The 7,546-nt window shown below is 42.9% G+C and overlaps 1 pseudogene; it reads left to right on the top strand.

Annotated features, from left to right (window-relative positions):
* The first annotated feature begins 297 nt into the window (after positions 1–297).
* Positions 298–1,018, top strand: LOC143405093 (homeobox protein MIXL1 pseudogene; annotated as a pseudogene).
* The last annotated feature ends 6,528 nt before the right edge of the window (positions 1,019–7,546 follow it).

Genomic DNA, 7,546 nt, shown 5'->3' with positions numbered 1-7,546 from the left:
GGCTAAATCTACCTGTGACATCTCAAAAGGATCACTCCCAAGGCATCCTAGGGCTTCCACAGAGAACCTTAAGAAACCCCTGATTTAGCCCTCCCTCCGTCCCAGGCTCCACGGAAGCGATTATTCCCACCGGCGTCTGGCGGGGCTGGGGGCGGGCCCGCACCCCGAAGAGACACGGGCCTCCCCGCGCCCGACTCTTTGATGGCGCCGCTACCGCCGGCCCCCTCCCTCGGCCCGTGGGCCGGTATAACTGGAGGCGCACTGGGGTCCCGGGAGGCGCACTGGGGTCCCGGAGCGATGGCCGCAGCAGACTCCCAGCAGCTACAGTTCCCGGAGGGCGCCGCGTTCCCCGCGTACCGGTCCGCTCACGCCGGCGGGGCGCTCCTGCCTCTGCCAAGTCCCGCCGCTGCCCTGCTCCCCGCGCCCCCGGCTGGCCCTGGTCCCGGCCCGGAGAGCCGCGCTCCGGCGCCCTTCGCGGGCTTTCTGAGCAGGGGCCCCGGACCCCGCCGCGCAGCCACCCGCCGGCCTAGGCTCACCTGCGTCCCCCAAAGGCGCGGCAGCCCAGTCGGCGTCGCAGCGCCGCAAGCGAACGTCGTTCCGCCAGGAGCAGCTGCAGCTGCTGGAGCGCGTCTTCCGCCAGACTCTGTACCCCGACGTCCACCTGCGGGAGCGCTTGGCAGCGCACACTCAGCTACCGGAGTCCAGAATCCAGGTTTGGTTCCAGAACAGACGTGCCAAGTCACGGCGACAGAGTGGGAAATCCTTTCAACCGTCAGGGAGGCCAGAGCTTTTCCTCCACCACTCTGCTCCGGGAACTGAAACGAAATGTTTGAAGCCCCAGCTGCCTCTTGAGGTAGATGTGAACTGCCCGCCTGATGCCAGCAGGGCTGGAGGGGGCATCTCTGACTCTAGCTCCCAAGGTCAGAATTTTGAAACCTTTTCTTCTCTCTCTGAAGACATTGGTTCAAAGCTGGACTCGTGGGAGGAACACATCTTTTCTGCCTTTGGTAATTTTTGAGGATTCTGGAAAAATTCAGGATAAGCTCAGACAGATAAGACTCATGACTGACAGATCCACTCCAGAATACCGTTTTATCTGACTTCCATGTTAGGAAAATGTCCTCGTTAACCTTGATGATTTTGACCAGAACCTTCAATGAATCTTCACACATGGCCTGCTCTTCTTTCTCTATAGCTACTTACCTCCCCACCCAGGAATTCTGGCACTCATGTGTACCTATGTATCTCCAAGTCTGCACATTCAATTTGGTCTGCAAACTTATGCCTTCTTGCCAGGGCTATTGTTATTTTTTGGACTGGTTGTTTAGAAATCATTTTATTTACCAGAACCCCTCAGCTTGCCTCAATTTCCCCTTGACCCTGATAGCTGCCACCTTCTCATGGGCCTTCCAAGGCTTATAACCTTAAGCTCACTCTAACCCATCTCCTCTCTCCTCATCCTATCACCAAGATTTATTACTTTAAAAAAATGAGTATTTTATTTTTTTAATTGCTATGTAAAAATTGTATTTATGGCATACAATGATGCTTTGATATATGATTATGTTGTGGAATGGCCAAATAAGCTATTTAACACGTCCTTAACATTTTGGAGTGAAAACACTTAAAATCTATTCTTAGAAGTTTTCGAGTATACAATATTTAACTATAATCATGATATACAATAGATTTTTTTGATACTGGGGATGGAACATGGGTGTTGCCCATGCTAAACAAATGCTCTACCACTAAGCTACATGTCTAACTCTATAACCGATCCATTGAACTAGTTCTTCCTAAATGAAATTTTGTGTCCTTTGACCAAAATCTCCCTAATCACCTCTTTTGTTTTCATTTGGCCTGTTGTCTTCATATTCAATCATTACTGACTCCACATCCAGATTATTTCAAGGACCTCTAGCTTCTCACTTAGGTAAAATATATAACTCTTTTTAGAAATCTGAAGGAACCTCCAGTTGCTATCAAATTATTAAGTCTTTTCACTCTCTCTGATAACTGATGTCATATTTAGCCTACAGGACAGCTATGCAAACCTTCTTCAGGTTATCTGTAATGTGTGCCTCTATGTCAGTCATTTCTTTTGATTTTGGATTAATACCTTTCTATTTCAAAATATTTGAGACCTACCCTTTCAGAAACCTGACACTTGAATCTGATTTTTGTACCTATTTTTGTGATCACTCCAACATTACCCTTAGCACTTGTTATTTTATTGCCTATGCAACTTCAGTGGATTATTAAATGCTTTTCACAAATGTCCCAATGGAATTTCTATTTAAATGAACTCTGTCCTTTAGATAGATAGCTCTTAGACTTGCTGAACAATTGCTCAATACATATTAAAATTGCCTTGAAAAACATTTCTAAAGAATAAGTTTCTGCAAATATAGCCACTAATTGTTATCATAGGCTACTATGTTGAGAAATTTAATCTGGTTTTTAAAAAAAAGTATATTTTTGCTTGTTTCAAGTTTAGTAATATTTAGGAATATTTTGGCTTAGGGAGATTTCTTTTCCAATTTATAATTTTTAGTGTATGTAAATGAGTTTCTAAGTTAGCCCAAGAGCAATAAAAATATTGTATTGAGATTTTGAGGTTTCAGACTCCTTATGGACAAAGTGTCTATGATGTGACGACAGGTGAGGTTTCTCTGTAAATTTGCTTTGTAGAAGGCAGCTCCTGGAAAACCATGGCAAAGGGTCAGAACGTCATGTCTTTATTGTGAGCCTGAACTTATTTGAACTCTCAATGTCTTAGATTGCCCTTTCAGGCATGTTCAAGTTGTTTGTAATTTTCAGAGTAGCAAATTGGTTGAGTGCCCCTGAGTTCAATCCCTGGTTACCCACCCCCCCAATAACAACAACAACAACAAAAAAAAAAAAAAAAAAAAACAAGGAGGGGCTGGGGATATGGTTCACTGGTAAAGTGCTTCACTAGCATGAGTGAGGCCCTGAGTTTGAGAACCAGCACTGCAAAACAACAAAACAAAACAAAAATCCAAGGAGCTATGTGGAGTGGCACACACTTGTAAACCCAGCAGCTTCACCAACTCAGCAAGACCCTGTCTTAAAATAAAAAATCAGGACCAGGGATGTAACTCAGTGGTAGAGCACCTCTAGGTTCAATCCCCAGTACTGGGGTGTATGTGTCAGGAGAAGAAACCAAGGAAGTTCAGACTTAGTAGCAAAAGGGACTTCTGAACCTTTTGAAAACTGAAACAAAAAGTGAGGTAATAAATATTAGATTGTATAAGTACTTACTTTGTGCCATGTAGAGTGCTCAGGGCCTACCCTGGCAGGGCTGGGAGGTCTCACAGTCACAGAGCATCATATTTAAATCTGTGTCATGGTCAAAAGAGATGGTACCAATACATTCACAAGACTGAAAGACATCTCATAAAACACTGTAAGCTTATGATTCACTAAGAATCTCATTAAAAAATAAAACTTGTGGGCTGGGATTGTGGCGCTCGCCTAGCACAGGCGGGACCCAGGTTTGATCCTCAGCACCACATAAAAATAAAGGCATTGTGTTGTGTCCAACTACACCTAAAAAAATAAATATTAAAAAAAATAAAAAATAAAACTTGTAACTTATTAAAAAAAAAAAAAAAAGAAACCCCTGATTTAATCCATGACTTCTAATGGAATTCCATGCAGGACAGTGTCAATATCCATTGGCCTTTTGAATATGGTGACCAGCAGAGAGGAAATCCAAAATTGAGGGATGGAAGGAGGTGGGGGTCTGCCCATGCCTGATTGCACAACTTCCCTTCTTTATGGAATGCAGATCTTCACTTCTAATCAATTCCTTGCAGGATCTCAGTCCCTGTGTTCCATTCCTGAAATGATTAGCACTGAAAAAAAGTTTACTGAGCTTTTGCTATGTCCCAGATATTATCCTTAAGTATTCTTTTTTAATAGCTTTATTGGGACAGAATTTACATACCATAAATCTGATTCATTAAATATATACAATTCAAAGATTTTCAGAAAATTTATAGGATTGGGCAGCCATTACTAAAATCCAGTTTTAGAATGTTCCATCATCTTAAAAAACTCCTTCAAATCTGTTTGTAGTCAGTCCTCTAACCCATGTTCAGCTCCAGACAATCATTGATTTGCCTTCTGTCTCTATAAATTAGTCTTTTCTAGAAATTTCATATAAGTTGAATCATATAGTATACATTCTTTTGTATCTGGTTTTGTTCCCTTGGTACAGTGTTTTTGAGATTCATCTATGTGATAGCATGTATCAGTATTCCATTCTTTTTATTGTTGAATAATATTCCACTGTATGGATATACCACATTTTGTGTATCTATTGACAAGATGATGGACATTTAGATCACTGTAGCTTTTGAGTTATCATGAATAATGTTGATGTGAATGTTCACCTACAAATATTTATGTGAACATGTGTTTTTGTTTCTTTTAGATAAATATTTAGGAGCAAAATCATTAGGGTTCTTAATAAACTTATTTTTAACTTTTAAAGAAACTAATGAACTCTTTTCCTGAGGGACAACACCATTCCCACAAACGATATATGAAGATTCTAGTCTCTCCATATTCTTGCTAATGCTTGGTGTTGTCTACCATTTTTATTGTAGCCAATCACATAGGCATATCAAGTCATCTTGTTGAATGTGGTTTTCTATGTCTTCACCCCGCCCCCTCATCAGCACTTTTAGTCAGGATAGGCTAGGTTATGCTGTAGTAACCAGCAACCTCCAAGCCTCAGTGACTTCAAACCACCAAAGGTTATTTCTCACACATGCTGCATGGCTAGTGATGACTAGAATGATGAGGAGAAGGAGTGCTCATCAATGACACCCATGGACCCAGGCTGATGGGAAGTCCTGGAGGAGGAAAAGGCACACAGCTATGGTTTTATCATCCCCGCCAATGCTCATGGTGAAATTTAATTGCCATTGTAACAGAGGTTGCACATTTGAGAGGTGGGATCTTTAAGAGATGATTAGGACAAAAAGGCACCACCCTTGTCAATGAATTAAGCTTTTTATTGCAGGAGTGAGTTCATTATTAGTGGACTCTTGGTGAAGGGATGAGTTCCGCCTTCTTTATCTACTTGCCTTTCTTCCATGTTACAATGCAGCACAAAGGCTCTGGCCTACACTGATGCCATGCTCTTCTCAGTCTCCAGAACTGTGAGAAATTTTTTTTTCTTATACTTTACCTGGCATGTAATATTCTGTTATAGCAACAGAACATGGGCTAAGACACAGACCACACCAATTCTCAAAGCTTCTGCCTGGCAGTGACAAAGTCACTTTCATTCCTATTTCACTAGCTGGCATTTCTCACAGTCACCGTTAACTTCAAAAGTGGACAAAAAGTGCTGGGCCTGTGGCTCAGTGGTAATGCACTTGCCTGGTATGTGTGAGGCACTGGATTCAATTCTCAGCATGTAAGAATAAATAAATAAAAGAAAAGTCTACCAACAATTAAATTTTTTTTAATTGGGTGAAAAAGAGAATCATTATTTTATCAAGAGGGAAAGGTGAATTGGAATATTTGTGAAAAGCTAATGCATTTCATAAATGCTGATGAAGACAGTCTCAGCTTTTTGCAGAACTAGGAAGCCAAAGATCAGAGCAGAAGGGCCTTGAGGAGGAAACACTGCTAATAATTCAAGTGGAAGCGATCCACCACCCAAGCCTGTGTGTGTGTGTGGGGGGGCATACCAGGGATTGAACTCAGGGCCCTTGGCCACTGAGCCCCGTCCCCAGCCCTATTTTGTATTTTATTTAGAGACAGTGTCTCCCTGAGTTGCTTAGCACCTGGCTGTTGCTGAGGCTGGCTTTGAACTCATGATCCTCCTGCCTCAGCCTCCCAAGCTGCTGGGATTACAGGTGTGCACCATGTTGTTTGCATTCTTATTAACTACATTGACACTTTCACTGAGATACTGTTTGCTACAGAGTTTTGAAACATCCCCACTGAGGAGTAGAATACACACACACACACACACACACACACACACACACACAACTTTGGCACATGGCTTTACTCAGTCCCACAATGAGATCGAGCTCACATCCAGGGAGCCATCTCATGGTCTCTAAATACTAACTCTGTCTGCCTGCTTTAAACTAGGGTCCATGTAATCATCTCCATAGAGATATAGAAGACCCCTGGTCCTGTCACTTCATAGATAAAGATTATATCCTTTTACTACCCATCCCCACATATAAGTACTTTTTCTCTCAAAAAACTCCAGACTAAATTCCAAACAGAGAAAACCCTGTGTGCTTCTAGGTTGAAGTTACCCTGGGATGACTGTCTCCATTTCTGATTATGCCTACTTTTGTCAACACTAGTCCAGGGCAATTTATGATAATTTGAAGGAAAGGAAAGAAAATCAAGAGGGCATTGAAGAGAATAGGAAGGGGCTCTTTCCCTGGGGAACAGGAGTGCTGATGATTCCCTGGAGGGGGGAAGCAGTGTCCAGTGGGGGAAGACATGGCTCTGCCTTCCTACTACCTCCAGGGCCCTGAGCAGCTCACTGTGCCTGTCTGGCCCTCCAGGTAGAAAACTTAAGCAGTGGAACTTTAGTTTTGCCTCAGTCTTTTTAAAGTCTCAATGGGGTGAGTCCTTATCCTCACACCAGATAAGAACTTCAGGCTGGCACCAGAGCATTCACTCTCATAGTTTTAAACACTCCTTTTATTCCTAAGTTCCACAGTTAGTCTCTTTTCTACACTCAAAATGTCATACCTAACACATTAACCTATACTTCAGACATTTTTGAAGAGAGCCTTTTTCATCTTCCTCTATTATGCCAGATTTGTGGGACCCCAATAGACCTTCAGGAGCTGAATATGATGCAATCACACAAGACTCTTTATTGCAAGCTGGAGCCTGGACTCACAACCATTCCCAACACAGTGGTCTCAGAGAGTGAGTCCTGGTCCTTTGTTCACTGACATTTTATAGGTTTGGGGAATACCCTATGCGTCACAACAGCAAACAGCAAATAATTGCATACTGTGGGAAAATCAAACAACAACTCTTAACATTGATTAGCACATTCACTGGCGGGAACAAGTTGGGTAGGAGTGATTGGCTAGTACAAGAGGGGGGTTGGTTTGAACTGATTGGTTTAGGCCAGAGGGGAGTACAAGCTAAACTACATGGTTTCCCAACATGTTATCAACCACCATAAACTACTTGGGGGTCATCTGGCGTCCCAGGTATTTTCCCTGTCTCATGTTGATTGGAGGTTGTAGGGGGGTTGCTATGGGTCCTCACCTAGCCTAACTGAGTCAGGGACACCTGGCACCTCAGATCTCTCCTGTTATTTATAGACAAACAATTCAGCAGGGTGGGTATGTACTTAGGAGTGATCTGTGGGTTTTTCCAAGGACAAGGATCACGCCCCCTTCCTTAGGACAGGCTTTGAGGTAAAAGCTGGTGTTATTTATTTATTTTTAAAAATGGAGCCCCATTAGTTTCTCACCTCCATGTGGTCCACTGTAGAGGGTTGCTGATTTTCTGGGAA

The sequence above is a fragment of the Callospermophilus lateralis genome, chromosome 7 (genome assembly GCF_048772815.1).
Source record: "Callospermophilus lateralis isolate mCalLat2 chromosome 7, mCalLat2.hap1, whole genome shotgun sequence".
Classification (NCBI taxonomy): Eukaryota; Metazoa; Chordata; class Mammalia; order Rodentia; family Sciuridae; genus Callospermophilus; species Callospermophilus lateralis.
Note: the sequence above shows the minus strand (reverse complement) of the source record. Positions and strands in the feature narration are given on the sequence as shown.